Genomic DNA, 18,017 nt, shown 5'->3' on the forward strand with positions numbered 1-18,017 from the left:
AAAGATAATCCTTGAATTTGACTCTCAGTTAAGTTCCAATGCTATTTTCACTAAAAATGCCAATCTGCCTCATCCTTTTTATAAGTATTTTATGTGTCCTACCTAGTAGCATTCTGTTAAATATTTAACCAACAGCTTGGGGAAGAGGAAGGATATATCACAAAACTAAAGTTTAATTTAATTTGCATTTTTAACATTTTCTCTTTTAGACAATCAAAATAAACAAGACCTGATTTATAGTATTTTCCTATTTCTGCAGTATTAAATCCTCAAAATTAAAATCAACAATATGCTCTCATAAGTTGGTTTGAACTAGCTCTAGGATATACTCAGATCTTTCTCATCATTTACTGGTCTGTTGGTCACTTAGAATTTATGTGCCAGACACAGGACTTTGTCCTGGGGATACATAGAAAGGCAAAAACAGTCCCTGCCCTCAAAAATTTCACAATTTATTATCTGCATTTGTTAGGTAAAACCATTCTTCTGGGCCTTATTTCCTTAGCTATAATGGGTATAATGATAAGTGAAATACTCAAATGTAAAGATTATTTTAATGATCAAATAAGTTTTATCAATCATAAAGTACCATAAAGTCACTCAGTCATCCTCATCTTTATTTTCATTTATCAATTCATTTCTACTTATTTAAAATTTCAAATTATATTATTTGATTTTACTTGAACAAATTTAAAAAATGAAACAAAGCTTTCTGAGAAGGAAAAAGTGTCTTTAATTATCTCTTTTTATTCACTACAACAAGCTGAGATCTGCTATGCAAATATTATTATTAACATTTTAAAGATGATGTAGGTGTTAACCAGAGGAACTCCCAAAGGGGCTAAAAACCCCTCCCCTCCAACTAGGAATCTTTGCTATCCTGCTTGGGTGTCAGTTTTGTGAGAACACACACAGGAACAAAGAATACCTTTTAAACTAAGATTTATTGAAATTGCTCAGGAGTAGTGACAGAAAAGAGATCAGTCTGATTGCCTAGAACTGGCAGAGCAGGGTGAGTTTAAATAGGAGATTTGACCTATCCCCACTCACCTCCTGTGCTAGTTCTCTACTTGTTAGGGTCTGCTAAGTTTCCAGGGGAAAAGGATGAGGGGGTCATCTAAATATGCAAATATGACATAGACCAGAGGGGAAAAACTATTCCCAGTAGAAAGGGCTATTTGTGGGATTCTAGAGATAAGGACAGATGAGTAGGAAAGTATCTTCTCATGTCTGTGTCCAGCCAAGTAAGGTTGAAGATCTACAGAGGAATTTTCCCATGATTATATTTCTATAAAAAAGGTCTCTTTCAGGAATAGCTCTAATTCAGAATTATAGATTACCCAATCCTAAAGTCACTTGAACTCTGTGACACTTTGTTTCCAAATCCATGACCTTTTTCACTAATTTCTGATGTGATGGACTGCTTTGAATTCATTGAGAATCAACAGAAGACTGAGAGAGACAATGTGATATCTTAGAATACTTCAGAGACATCGACCCTCCGCCAAATACTACTGAATTGATTAATTAATAATCAAAGTAAGTTTTTTTATCCCTCAGTAAAGCAGAATCATCAGGTAACAAAATCAGATGTCATAGTTAAAACAATGAATTCCACTTATACCCTGTTGATTAATCTATACACTGAAAATAAGATGTCTAAAATAAAGATTTTTGATGTATATTTAAAAATGATTTAAATAAAATATGTATTGGGGTAAAACTTAGGTCACTCTTCTATTAGTCTTTCCTTATGAAATCTTTCCTTGCTAATTTATTACTTCTTCAGAGCATTGTAGAATTTCGATTTTCTAATAATGTAATGATTAATGTCTTTTCTAGCTCTCACACACAACAGAGATTACTATGCCTAGAAGGACACTGAGGCATTTCAAGGGGCAAGGGTACAGAATCTTGGACTATGAACTCATAATTAAGAGTACAGAAAGATGGTTGTTAAAATCAAATCATACAGCTTATTGCATTGTATCAGTCAGAAACCCAATTAAGCACAATGCTAAATTAGTTCAACCTAATTTCTGTAAAGCATAATAAATGACATCTGCATCTACAAAGGCAAGATTGATTCTCTGCTGTTGAGCACATGTTGGCCATTGGACTAGTTTACATACATATAATAAGACTTCCTTATTGTTTGCAAAGGAAATTCTTGGGAGAATCAGGAAATTTTTGATTTGGGCACAGATTTGAAGAGCACCTAGCTATACACTAGCAGTCTGTTATAGTTCAATGAAAATTTAGAGAAAAACCTAGCCTCAAAATGTCAGAAAATTAGAATTGTAAGGGACACCAGAGATTGGTCTAAATACCTGCAATCGCACCTCTACCCCATTTCTATTCTGCATTCCAGTTGATGAACTAAAGCTCCAAGAGAAGACATGTTTTACCTAGGGTCAGATTCAATTAGTATCCTAACTCATATTTGAAACATTGTATGATTCCAAATTTATTCTACTCTTGTCATCTCCCAGGCTCCCTACCTCCACTGTTTTCTGAACCTCATAGACTGGGCTGGATATGAAGTCTCTGCCTCTCGGTAGTTGCTCTTAACATTTCACTAAATCACCTCCTCAAGGTTTTTTTTGTCCTTGAAATATTATCATCATTTATCTATGTCCAGTGTATATTTTATCTTTAAGTGGTTTGTTCTTTTTCTATCATTCTTGCAATTCTGTGAAGTAAAAGAAGGTTCTGTTGGAGATGCTCTCTATAAAACCAGGTCAGCAGCAGTTTGGGTTTTTTTTCATTGCTCTGTTGAATTACACCAGCCCATCTTTCCAGATTAATTTCACATTATTCCTCTTGATGTTGTAATCTTCAAAAAGGACAAGTCTAAGCATATCAGCCCCACTTGCCAATTGATTCCAGCAGTTCTTTATCACCTTCAGAATAAAATACTGTTTCTGGCTTTTAAAAACCTTTGTAGAGACTTCAGGGGTATAGCCAAGATGGTAGGACAAAGTTAGCATGATCCTGGAGCTTTTATGGACACAATTTTAAATGAAGGCCCTAAACAGACCTTAAAACTAGAGATCACACTGATTAAACAAATTACCCACTCAAGATACTGTGGAAGATCTGTCTTTTCAGAGGTTAAAAGGAAATATAGCCTTGCCTAGGTAAGAGAGTGGGAAAGTCAGTAGAGACTCAGCAGCAGTCCAGCTCATGTCCTAGCTCAGCAATCCAGCTTGATAACAGGCCCGCAGGGACGGTCCAAACCCCAGACAAAGTCTGAGCTCTGGGAACACTAGGCTGGGGAGACTGGATTGGGTACAAAGCCTGGGTACACAGGAGGGAACAAAAGTCTACACAGGCAACACCTGGGCTGCATAGGAAACACTTTGGCAAACAATAGAATAGAGATCATTTCTCGAACCTAAGACAAAAAAGTTTGGGACTAAACACCAGTACCCCAAGAGCAGAGCTCAACTATCAAAAGGAGGAAAAAATGCTAATCATAGAAAGCTACTTCAGATAGGGATGATAAAAATAACATCTCAAGAGAAGAAAACAGTGACAAATTGCCTAAATGTGAAGCCTCAGAGGTGTTTATGAATTGACTTCAAATTCAAAACCTGATCAAAAAGTAAAAGTAACTAACTGGAAAAGGAATGAAAGTCATTTAAAGCTAATATTAACCTACTAGAAAAAGGAAACAAAAAAAGCTAACTGGAGAAAATAAAACCCTAAAATTAAAATTGGGCAAATGGAATCAAACAAAAGCAAAAAGCTGAAAAAATAGAAGAAAATGTAAAATACCTTTCAGGAAAAACAAAATCCCTGGAAAATAGATCCAGAAGAGATAATATATTAATTAATGATCTATTTGAAAATATTGATGAAAAAAGGAATCTGGAAAATATCTTTCAGAAAATTGTCATGGAAAACTGCCCTAATATCCTAGAAGTAGAAGAAAAATAGTACTGGAAAGAATATACAGATCACCTCCAGAAAGAGACCCCCAGAATAGAAACTCTAAGGAATATTATAACCAAATTTCAGAATTTTCAGCTAACCGAGAAAATACTACAAACAACTAAAAAGAAGCAATTTAAATGCCAAGGACCCACAATCAGAATTAATTACCAGCTTCAATATTCAAGGATTAGATGTCCTGGAATATGATATTTCAGAGGGCAAAGGACCTTGGATTACACCCAAGAATTAACTACCCTGCAAAATTCAGCATATACTGTCAGGGGGAAAGATGTTCTTTCAATGAAATGGAGGACTTCCAATATTTTCTCATAAAAATATAAGAACTGAACAAAAAAATCAATCTTCAAATTCAAGACTAAAAAAATACATAAAAAGACAAATAGGGGGAAAATGGTGGTCAAGAACATTAAACTGTATGCATACATACAAAAGGAGAAAATATTTGTTTCTCTTGAGAATTATATTTCTCTTAGAATAATTAAAAGAAGTAGAATTAAAAGAGAGTGTAAGAGTATAGGAAGATCATGGAAATGTTGATCCTGTAGCCAATACCTTAACTAATGAGGATTGAATGGAGTTGGAGGGATTGTACTTAGAGAATTTGAGTATAAATGAGTCATGAAGTAATGCTGATTATGAGGGTTGTATATCTATTGGAACAAAGGGAGGGAGATTAATTAGAGGGTCTATACATAATTAAACCATCATGTACATGGGATCCATTGACTGTGTACCAGGACATAAAAATTTATAATCAAATGCAGAAAGGTTAAATGTTAAATCCTTTGCAGATTATTATGCAACACATTTACATGTAATAAAGAAACATGGATAGATAACCCAAAAATTAATTTGAAACTACATAAGTTAATTTTAATGAATGAGTAGATCAAAAAACAAATCATGGAAATAAACAACAATTTCATCCAAGACAATGCCAGGAATGAGATATCATACCAAAATTTATGGGATGGGGAAATATTTTATCTCTAAATGATTATATGAATAAAATAGAAAAAAAGGAAATCAATGAATTGGGCAGGCAACTAAAAAGCTAGAAAAAGAACAAATTAAAAATCACCTATTAAATATGAAATTAGAAATTCTAAAAATCAAAGAAAAAATTAATAAATTTAAAAAAGAAAAACATTGAACTATCAAATCAAAATCAAATTAAGAGTTTTTTAAAAAACACAAAAAAATAGATAAATCTTTAGTTAATCTTATTTAATAAAAAGAAATAAGAAAATCAAATTACCAGTATTAAAAAATGAAAAATAAACTTTCCACAAAAGAGGAAATTAAAGTGATAATTCAGAGCTACTTTGCCCAACTGTATGTCAATAAATATTTACAAAAACTATAAACTACCCAAATTAAAACAAAACAAAATATTTAAAAAACCCCAATTCAGGAAAAAATAAATTGAAGAAACTATCAATAAACTCCCAAAGAAAAATTCTCCATACTCAGAGGGATTTTCAAGTGAATTCTGCCAAAGATTTGAGGAACAATTAATTCCAAGTCTACATCAATTTTTTTAAATATAGGAAGAGTTCTGCCAAATTTCATTTATGACACCAATATGTAACTTATACCTAAACCAGGAAGATCCAAAACAGACAAGGAAAATTATAGACCAATCTCCATAATGAGCATCAATGCAAGAGATTACAACAAATTATTACAAGGAAAATTTACTATGATCAGGTAGGATTTATGCCAGGTAGAAAGGGATGGATCAATATTAGGAAAACATATAACATAACTGATCATATCAATAACAAAACCAAGAGATATTGTGTGATTATATATCAATAGATGTGAAAAAGTTTTTAACAAAATACAGCAATCATTCATTCTAAAAATACTAGATAGTATAGTAATAAATGAAGCTTTCTTTAAAATAATAAGCAGTATATGGGTCATTGCTTTGCCAAAACAATAATAATAATAATAATAATAATAATAATAATAATAATCATTATCTCTCTAAAATCAACAACAATGTATTAAGGATAACCTAGGAGTATTTCCAAGAAGATAAGACTGAATCAAGGTTGCCCATTATCCTCACAAGTATTCCATATTGTATAAGAAAGATTACCAATAAGAGAAGAAAAAGGAATTGAAGGAATTAGAACTGACAACGAGGAAGCAAAACTTTCACACTTTGTAGACAACATCATAGTATACTGAGAGTACCACAGAAAATCAACTAAAAACCTACTTGAAACAATTACCAACTTCTGTGAAGTGGCAGGATATAAAATAAACCCAAATAAGTCATCAATATTTCTATATTTTGCCAAGAAAGTCTAACAGCAAGAGTTGGAAAGACAAATTCCATTCAAAGGAATTACAGACAACGTAAATTATTTGTGAATCTACCTCTCAAGACAAATCCATAAAATCACAAAATACTTTTCACAAAAATGAAAACATTGGAAAAATTGGAAAGGCCTCAATTGCTCATAGTTAGGTGAAGCTAATATAATAAAAAAAAACCCACAATTCTAGCCAAATTCAGTCATACCAACCAGAGCTAAAAAAAATAGTAGGAAACAAGAGGTTGGAATGAAGCGAGCATGCTCCCGGAGCTTTTCCCTATGCAACATTAAATGAAAGCTCTAAACAGACATTAAAACTACAGAGCACTTCAAAAAAAAAGGAGTAAAACAAGTTCCCAATTGTAGACATCATGAAAGATCTTAAGTGAAGATTTGTCTCTTAAGGGGTAAAGGGAAAATGGATCCCAGCCTGACAGGAAAGTAGAAAAGTCAGCAGGAGGCTTCCAGCCACAGAACAGCTGATGTCCTGGCAGCTAGTTGCTGCCAAAGTCCTGGCTCACCTAGATAGCAGGCCAGCAGGGATGGTCCCAACCCAAGCATATTCTGAGCACTGGGACCATTAGGGCAATAGACAGGAAAAATTCCTGCAAAGGCAGTACCTGGACATAAAAGAGGAAATAAACATCTGAAAAGGTAATATCTTGGCAAGTTATAAACCAGGAACCAGACACAAGCCCTAGCACAAAAATCTCATGATTGTACTCCCTATACCCCAGAAGCAGAGCTCAACTATCAAAATGAGCAAAAAAACAAAAAGAGTGCTAACCCTGGACATCTACTATTCAGACAGAGGTGATAAAACAATGCCATCTCAGAAGAAGAAAGCAGTGACAAATTACCTGCATAGGAGGTTTCAAAAGAGTTTTTGAATTGGACTCAAACCCCAAACCTAATGGAAGAGTTTAACAATGATTTTTAAAAACCAAAGAAGAGAATAAGAGGAAAAATGGGAAAATGAAATGAGAGCCCTGAAAGAAAATTATAAAAAAATTTACCAAAGAAATGATCTTCTTTAAAAAGTAAAAATAACCAACTGGAAAAAGAATGAAACTTGTTATATTATAAAATTGACCAACTGGAAAAGAAATGTACCTCATAAAAAAAAGTCAAATTGACCAACTAGTAAAGGAATGCAACTCATCTAAAAGTCAGAGCAACCAACTGGGAAAGGAATGCAACTCATCAACATGTAAAATTAACCAATTGCTAACGAAAGCACAAAAGTTAACTGAAGAAAATAGAACTCTAAAAATTAGAATTGGACAGATAAAAACTAATGACTATATGAGATATCAAGAGTCAATCAAACCAAAATCAAAAAGCTGTTACAAAAATAAAACAAGAAAATGCATAGTACCTTTTAGGGAAAAGCAAATATAAGACCCAAGAGATACATAAAATGGTAAATGGAAAGTGAACAAACAAATCCTAATCAAGAACATTAAATTGTAATCATTCCTACAGGGGAAGATAACACTTGAATCTCTTGAGAATTGTATTTCAGTCAGTATAGTTAAATGGTTGAATATAGTTGAAAGGATTGGACTTAGAGGATATGGGTATGGCTGGTTCTTGTCCTTCCTTAGAAGACTAAAATGGCATCTCAACAATAATTGAGATAAATTACAGTATGTCCAACAGTGACTGATCAGACCAATACAAACTCAGAATGCTCTACCCAAGGTCTGTCACAAATAGTTCAGGTGAATACTTTAATACTTAAGTTTCCCATGTTCCCTTTGAGTCACTTTAATTCTGCCTTGCTCATAGAGCTCAGAAAAATCTCTGATGAAGGCACATATGCTAGGTGGACCTGTGTCAGCTTCTCCCTTGCCTTACAATGAATTCTACAGTTCTCAGGGGAGACCTTCAGGGTGTCCCAATATTTAGAGTACTTAGAGGATCTATATATGATTTAATCACTATATACCTTAGTTAAGGAGATTTCTAGTACAGTAGAGGCAGAGAGTAGGGGGGTACTTAGAGGGATTGGACATAAACCAATTAGAAAGTAATCTTGCATTAATCTATACTTTAGTTAATGAGGATTTTAGTACCATGGTTGGGGTGCTATAAAGGAGGGAGAGAACGTAATTAGAGGGACTGTACACGAAAACATCATGAAGAGGTTTTGCTTTGCTTGAGCTTTGGCTACAAATGTAGGGAGTGTACTTGATTGGGGGGGGGGGGAACTCATCTTCTGATGACCCAGCAATTCCAATCCTAGGTCTATATCCAGAAGAAATTATGGAAAGAGAAAAGTCCTACATGTTCCAAAATATTCATAGTAGCTCTTTTTGTAGTGGCAGAGAATTAGAAATCGAGGGGATGCCAATCAATTAGGGAATAACTAGACAAGTTATAGTATTTGAATACTATGGAATACTATTGCTCTATAAGAATAAACCATAAATGGTCAGACTCTAGAGGATCATGGAGTGACTTACAAGAACTGATGTTGAGTGAAGGGAGTAGAACTAAGAGAACAATGTACACATCAGCAACCACATTGTGAGATGAACAACCTTGATTGAAGCAGCTCTTCTCAGCAGTCTAGAGAGCTAGGACAACCGTATTAGACTGGCTCTGGATTATATTATCCCCATCCAGAGGGAGAAAAACAAAACAAAACACACACACAGACACACAGACACACAGACACACGCAAAGAAACCCTTCAGAATCTGATGAACACTTTATGAAAATTATTTTTATATATCTCTTTCCCTTAATCCTAATTCCTAGCATGTTCACATGCTTATTGAAATATGTATGTATGTACAATGCTGACCTGTCCATTTGCCAGTGAAGGGAGGGGGTGGAAAGGGAGAATGAAAGGAAATTTTGTAAATTCAAGATATACATGTGCATGTAGATGAAAATAAATAAATAAATTGGAAAAAATTTAAAAAGTGAATGGAAATCATGATGCTAAGCATAAATTTGGTCCTCCTTTAACTAAGAAAATAATCCAAGACTGGCTACAGAAAGAAGAAACCCTATTGAAAATGCCACGACCAAAAAAGGCTATAAGAGGCACATCAGCAAAATGGCCTGATTTAGAGAGGGAACTGAAGAAATGAATTGAAAAGCAAAGGGCAATTGGAATTCCTGTGTCCACAAATATGGCTCAGCATGAGGCAAGAAGAACTGCTGATGAAAAAGAAGTTATTGATTTCAAAGGAGTACACAACTGGTGCTTCAGGTTCATGAAACAGAATGGACTAAGTATGCATCCGACTTGCCCAAAAGATGCCTGAAAGTTAAAAGTAGAAGTTCCTTGAATTTGATGCTGAATAAAAATTGAGTTCAACAACTTTATTGTAAAACATTTTTTTTAAATTTTAAGCCCCCAAATTAAGGTGAATCTTATACAAAGGGAAATAAGGTAACTGACCTGGAGAGAAGATCATGGAGAAATGGTTTAAAAATTATTAGCCTACCTGATAATCTTGACCAAAAAATAAAAAAAAATTCAAGAAATAATCCAGGAAAACAATGTCCTAGAAGCACATGATGAAATAGAAATTGAAATTCTCATATGGACCTTCTCATTTATTACGGCAGTTAGAGGGAGCATATAGAGATGGGGAATAGGAATGAGTTGAATATGAACTTATAATATATTAAAAAGATGTAGTTAATGGACAAGAAAGGAATGTACTATGAGATAGGGAAAGAAGAGGTAGAAAAGGGGTAAGCTATTTCACATAAAAGAGTCAAGAAAAAGCTTTTTCAATGGAGCAAGAGAACAAGAAAGTGAGGGGGATTGAGTAAGTCTTCACTCTCATTGGAAGTGACTCAGAGAGAAAATAACCTACATACTCAATTGAGTTTCAAAATTGATCTTACCCTAAAAGAAAATAGGATAGAAAAGGGAAAGGGGAGGGGGGGTGTAGATGAGAGAAGAGAGGAAGATCATGGGAGAGGGTAGTCAGATACAACATCTTTTTTTTTAGAGGAATGTAATGTGGTACTACTTTAATGGAAATAAATATTTTCCTTATCAGAGGCTATGCATTTATGAGAATGAATTTGCTTTCTTGTTTGGAGCTGGACTTTTTTTCTGAGAAAGCAAAAGTTTTCCTCACAAGGCAGGAGGAAACTAGGGTAATTTTCCTGAAGAATGGACATATCTGAATAGCGACTGGATCACTGGTACTGTTCCAAGTTCCAGAAGTGTGAGATACAACACATTCTTGAGGAAGGATAGGCTGAATGGAGAGAAAATAGAATAAATGGGGGTTGGGGAGGATAGACTGGAGGGTAATACAGCTAGCAATAGCAATTGTGGGAAAAATATTGAAGCACTTTCTCTGATGGACTTATGATAAACAATCCTATCCACTCCACCAAAAAAAAAAAAAGAAAAGAAAAATAAAAAGAAGTTCCCAAAGGGCAGAATTGTTTTGCTCTTTTTATTTTTGAAATTCCAGTGCTTGGGACTTAATAAATATTAAATAATTGCTTTCTACTCCAAAAATAAGTTTAAATGAATAGTTAAAGGAAAAAGGGAGCAAAACACTGATGAGGAGGAAGAAGAGAAGAGGAAAGAAGAAAGTATAAATGATGAAAGATAGAATGGAGGGGCATACAGAATTAGTAATCTTAACTACAAATGTGTATGGGGTGAATTCTCCCATAAAACAGAAGCAGAGAGCAGAATGGAATAAAAGCTAGACTCCTACAACATGTTGTTTACAAGATGCACATTTAAAGCAGAGAGATACTCACAGGGCAAAGGTAAAAGACTGGAGCAAAATATATTATGCTTCAGCAGAAGTTTAAAAAAAACAGGGGTAGCAATTTTCATCTCAGGCAAAAGTAAAAATAGATATCATTAAAAAGGGTAAAGAAGGAAATTACACCTTCTTAAAAGGCACCATAGGCTATGAATTTATATCATTGTTAAACATTTATGCACCAAGTGGATCCAAATTCTTTCAGGAGAAGCTGAAACAATTACAAGGAGATATAGACACTAAAACTATAATAGTGGGGGGACCTCCACCTTCCTCTCTCTCAGAATTAGATAAATCAAACCACAAAATAAATAAGAAGGAAGTTAAAAAGTTGAATAAAATCTTACAAATCTTAGATGTGATAGACTTCTTGAGAAAACTGAATGGGAATATAAAAGAATTACCCTTTTTCTCTGCAGTACATGGCACCTATTCCAAAACTGACCATGTACCAGGGCATATAAACCTTAGAATCAAATACAGAGGAGATCAATGAATTGGGTATTTTTTGAGCTCTTTGATTGAGCTATTTTGGCCAACTATGTGCCAACAAATTTGACGACCTGAGGTAAATAGATGAATCATACTGAAATATAAACTTCCCAGATGAAATAAAATACTTAAATAGTCCTATTTCAGAAAAAGAAATTGAAGAAACCATCAATAAACTCCCTAAGAAAAAGTCTATAGATCCAGATAGATTTAAAAGTGAGTTCTTCCAAACAGTTAAGGAACAATTAATTTCATTTCTACATAAATTGTTTTTAAAAATAGGAAGAGTTTTGCCAAATTCATTTTAAGACATGAATATGGTGCTGATACCTAAACCAGGAAGAGCAAAACAGACACAAAATTATAGACCAATCTCCCTAATGAATATTGATGCAAAAATATTAAATAAAGCTTTAGCAAAGAGATCACAATAAGTTATTACAAAGATAATTCATCAAGAGCAGGTTGGCAGGAATGGATCTATATAAGAAAAACAATCAACACAATTGACCATATTAACAACAAAACCAACAGAAATCATGTGGTTATAACAGTAGATGCAGAAAAAGTCCTTGACTAAATATAACATCCATTCCTATTAAAAGTCCCAGAGAGAATGGGAATAAATGAAGCTTTCCTTAAAATTGTAGTATCTAATCTAAAATCATCAGCAAATTTGTGTAATGAGGATATACTAAGAGCATTTCCAATGAGATAAGGGATGAAACAAGGATGTTCATTATCACTGCTACTATTCAGTATTGTATTAGTAATGTTTGCTTTAGCAATGAGAGAAGGAAAAAGGAAATTGAAGGAAGAATTGTCAAAGAGAAAGCAAAATGTAACTCTTTGCAGATAATATAAGGTACTTAGAGAACCCTAGGAAATCAATTAAAAAGCTACTTGAAACAATTAAAATTTCAGTTGAGTAGTAGCAGGATATAAAGTAAACACACATAAACCATCAGTATTTCTATATAAGAAAGACAAAGCCCAGGGCCATGAGATAGAAATAGAAATTTCACTTAAATTAACTGTAGATAACAGAAAATACTAGCAAATCTATCTAGGTAAACCCAGAAAATTTATGAGCACAATTACAAAATACTTTTCACCCAAAGAACATCAGATCTAAAGAATTAGAAATTGTCAATTTTTCATGGTTTGGTTGGCTTACTATAATATAAATGGCAATTCTATCCAAATTAAATTACTTTGGGGGGGGGGCTAGGTGGTGCAATGGATAGAGCCCCAGTCCTGGAGTCAGGAGTACTTGAGTTCAAATCCAGCCTCAGACACTTAATAATTACCTAGCTGTGTGGCCTTGGGCAAGCTACTTAACCCCATTGCCTTGCTAAAATCTAAAAAACAAATTAAATTACTATTCAGTATTATACTGATCAAACTTCCAAAAGGCTATTTTACAGAGCTAGAAAAATTAGTAGCAAAATTCATCTGGAGCAGCAAAAGTCAAGAATATCAAGGGAGTTGGTGAAAAGAAATGCATAGTTAGGTGACCTAGCAATAACAGATTTAAAATTATCCTATAAAGTGGCAGTTATCAAAACTGCCTGATAAATTGAGTAAGGGGATCAGTGGATTAGAATAGGTTAAAAAAAGATACATCAGTAAATGACTATAGTAAGTAGTATTTGACTTAACTTCTGGGAAAAAAAATCTCATTATTCAACAAAAACTTCTGGGCAATGTAGAAAATAGTATGGCAAAATCTATGCATAGACCTCCATCTCATACTCAAAATAAGTTCAAAATGGGTAAAGAATTTAAACATACAGGGTGATACCATAGACCAATTAACAGATCAAGAAATACTCTATCTGTCCAATCAATGGAGAGAATATTATGATCAAACAAGAAATAGAGAATATTATAAATTGCAAAATGGATGATATTTTACTGTATTTAATTGAAAGGTTTTTGCACTAATAAAAGTAATATAACCAAGATTAAGAGGAAAACAGAGACAATTTTCTGGGGAAATAATTTTCATATCAAGGGGCTCTGATAAAGGTCTCATTTCTATAATATATAAAGAATTGAATCAAATTTATAAGGTTACAAGTCATTCCCAACTGAAAAAATAGTCAAAGGATATGAAGAGTTTTCAAACTGTTAATAAATTATATATAATTATGTGAAAAATGTTCCAAATCATTATTGATGAGAAAAATGCAAATTAAAACAACTATGAGCTACCTCTTCACAACTGTCATATTAGTTATGATGACTAAAAGAGAAAATGATCAATGTTTTTAAGTTTGAGGGAAGACAGGGACATTAATACGGTATTGGTGGAGTTGTGGACTGATCCAAGTATTCTGTAAAACCATATAGAACTTGCCCAAAGAGCAATAAAACTGAATAGATCCTTTAACCTAGCAATGCCATTACTAGACTTATATCCAAAAGAAATTTTAAAAATAGGAAAAGTCTCATATTTTCAAATGTATTTATAACAGCTCTATTTGTAGTGGAAAGAATTGGAAATTGTGGGGATGCCCATCAACTGGTGAATGACTAAACAAGTTGTGGTATATAAAACTTATGGAATATTATTGCTATATAAGAAATCATGTATGGTTAGACTATAGAGAAGCATGAAAAGAATTACATGAGTGAAGAGAACAGAAGCAAGATAGCATGGTGCACATTAATAACCAAATTGTGAACTGATCAACTATAATGGATGCAGCTCCTCTCAGAAGTTCAGAAATCTAGGACAACCTTGGAAAATATCTTATGGACAACACCATTCATATCCAGAGGAAAACAAAACCCAAGCAAACAAAAAAAAATATTACAGAATCTGAATGGATACTATGATCACTTAAAAGAAACAAATTTTCTTTATGTTTTTCCTTCCTATTCCATAAACAAAATGACTAATAGGTAATAAGCATGCTAAATGCAAATACATATATACATACATATATATATATACATATATATGTGTATATATATATATATATATATATATATATATATATATATATATATAAATTTTACTAGATTGTTTGCCACTGAGGGGAAAGAAGTGGGAAGGGAGGGTAGTAGAAAACTGTGTAAAAAATATGCAAGTGCATGAATGTTGAAAAACTGACAACGTGTAACTGGAAAAATGTTTTTAAAATTAAAAATTGTAAAATTTATATGGAGCAACAAAAGATCAATAATATCAAGGAAATTGATAAAAAAAATTCAAAAGAAGGTGGCCTAGTTGTACCAGAACTCCAATTATATTATAATGTAGCGCTCATCAAAACTGCCTGTACTAGTTAAGAAATAGAGTAAGGGATTAGTGCATTTGAGTAGGTACAAAAGAAATTGAAGTAAATGACTATAGTGATCTACTGCTTGACAAACCCAATTAAACTTCTGGGAAAATAACTCACTATTTGATAAAAACTGCTTGGAAAACTGAAAAACAGTATGACAAATTTTCACTGCCTTATTCCATTAACCTGGAATCAGCTCCTTTCTTATCACCTTCTTCTGACTTTCTTGACTTCATTCAAATATCCTCTAAAATCCTGCCTTTTCAAGAAGTCTCTCCAGATCTCCCCTTACATCTAATGCCTTCCCTCTATTGATCTAATTCATAGTTGTTTGCATGTTGTCTTCTTCTTTAGACTGTGAGCTCTGTGAGAGCAAAAATTTTTATTTTTTTTAAGTTTCTTTGTTTCCCTGGGGATTAACAATATTTGCATATGGTGGGTACTTAATAAATGTTGGCTGACTTAACTAATGCATCCTTCTTTGCTTTATATTTGTTATTGTCATACATCTTTCTCTTCATGTGATTCCATGCCTTCCCACAGTCTTCACTCTCTTACCTTACTCCCATGTCTAGAATGTTCTCTTTTACTTCCATATTCTGGAATCATAGTGTCAAAGCATCAGAGATAGAGCTGGATAAAGCCTCGGGGGTCATTCATTTCCATCTCATTAGCAGAAGAGGAAACGGAAGCTCAGAAAAAGCCTGCAACATGAAGGGGAATAATGTGAAATAAATCTGAAAATGTGAGCTGGTATAACATAACATAATTTTTTTAAAGTCCTATGAGGATGAAAGACAGCATTTGGATCTCCCAATTCTCTGATTCCAGGATCAGTTTTCTTTCCATTGTACCATATTGTCCTTCATTTAATCCCTACCTCCCTTCAAGACTCAGTTCTTACCTTCTAAAAAAGGTTTTTCCTCTTTGCTATAGTTCTCATTGTTATGGAAGGAATATCTCCTTTGAGTTCCTGTGGTAGGTTACTGCTGCCTAAAGAGAGCGGCAACATGTAAATAGCTATACATACAAAATATAAACAGGTGCTGAATGGTGCCATCAGAGGGGCTACCTGACCCTGCTGCCCAATGGAACAGGTTCAAATAACTAGCAGCTGGTCTGTGGTTTCTCTGGAAAAGCCTCACTGCTGCACCTGTAGCCCACTGTTTGACCAGATGTCACCACTCTTTGAGCCTCCCCAGTCTTCTATATGGACTTGCACTTGTTTTTGCAAAACCACTTATGTAACAACTTCTTGAGGCTGTACCTTCCAGGATACCCCCTCCCTTTTGAACTGTATTTTAAAACCTTTCTCTAGGGGCAGCGAGGTGGCACAGTGGATAGAGCATGGCCCTGGAGTCAGGAGTATCTGAGTTCAAATGTGGCCTCAGATACTTAATAATTACCTAGTTGTGTGACCTTGGGCAAGTCACTTAACTCCATTGCCTTGCTAAAACCTAAATCCTCCTCTGCCCCTCGTTGGCCCTCCAGTACTTTGGAGTTATCCTGATGTGGAATTCCCTTGTTTTAATTAAAGACCCTTGTTGTTGCACGTTGATAGTCTTTATTTTAGGTGGATATAGTATAAATAGGAGGAAATTTCAGAAAGACAGTGGTGGGGGGGGGGCAGAAAAAAAAACTTTTCCATAAATTTGGAATTTAGCTGAGGCTTGACCAGAGCCAGGCAGTTCAGAAAGTAAAATTGTGGGTAGCATGAGGAACAGCTAGCGGAAAGACAGACAAGTGATGTCAAAAAAGAGATGAAACCTGTTCTGGTTTGTACCAAAGGATACTGTAGAACAACTGATAGGTTATACTATAGAGATGAAAGTTTCTGCTTTGATTTTCACAAGTACACACACCATCCATATAGCTGAAACCAATTCAGGCTGAATTATGTATTTTGGTGTCTTCTTGACCTCTGTGACATCCTCCTATATCCCAAAGTATAATCAGTCATCAATTAATTAAGATCAGTGATTATAGGCACTTTCCAATTTGAGGAATCACATAAATTTAGTATTAGAAAGGAATTTAGAAATCATTTAATCTGAACTTTTTTTAGATTGGGAAACTAAAACATAGTGAAATAATTTATATTGGGTCATAAATCCAATTAGTTATACATCCATGGCTAAATGTCCAGTAACATGAATACTAATCTAGAGAAAATCACTAGGGGAAGGGAAGGAGAAGTGACTCAAAGTTGACATTTAATCTCTCCCAATTTGTTTCCACTTATAAAATGGAGAGTGATGATAATAATAATAATAATAGTAATAATGAGACCTATAGCACATGTCTCACAATATCAAATGAAATAATGAATATTAGCTCTTTGCTATCTTTAATTAATTAATCAGTTGACAGGCTTTTTAATCAATACCCCATATGTCACGGGCACTATGCTAAGGGGTAGGGATACAAAGACCAATAAAACATTTTTTTTATTTTCAAGGAGTTTATTCTAACAAGAGGAGACAACACGTACATATATAGGTATATTATTGTTGGTTGGCCTTCATTTTTGAAGAAAACTATCACAGAATGATAACTTGAATTCTAAGTGAATTGAATTAAAATGAGGCAGAGTTGCACAGAGATGTCAGCCTCACTCTTTCTTTCAGAATCATTGAAGTCCAGTGGCAAAACAAAGAGTTAAGATGACAGGTTGATGGTCAGAGATTCAATCAATAGATAGATAATCTTGGTATCTTTGATATCTGACTAGATACAAACTCCACAACACCTGCTTCTGCTGTCTTCATGACCATTGTAATAAATTGTTTTCATCTGCTTATTCTGCTGGTGCAAATATTCATATGCTTGGAGTAGACTTCCCCCTAACTCACTGAGGAATTTCTGACTTATGGGTTAGGCTCAACCTGGTTTAGCCTATATGTCCAGATAGTTTTTCAGGCATGTGGCCATTGTGCATGCTACAGTTTCTTGGAGCTACAGGTAACAGGTAGATGCTGATGGTGAATGAGCAACCCTGAAAAAAGTTCAGCAAGTCCTAACACCAGGGTACTAGTCCTCCCTGAATATCCCATAAATCCCATATCAGCATATGAAATATTGGCAGATTGGTTTAAAATTGGTATAAAATTACAGGCACACGGGAAGTTTCTTAGAACTTCCCTTTATGTGATTTTGGATAAAGAGATGAGTAGTAT

The sequence above is a fragment of the Macrotis lagotis genome, chromosome X (genome assembly GCF_037893015.1).
Source record: "Macrotis lagotis isolate mMagLag1 chromosome X, bilby.v1.9.chrom.fasta, whole genome shotgun sequence".
In the NCBI taxonomy this organism is placed as follows: domain Eukaryota; kingdom Metazoa; phylum Chordata; class Mammalia; order Peramelemorphia; family Peramelidae; genus Macrotis; species Macrotis lagotis.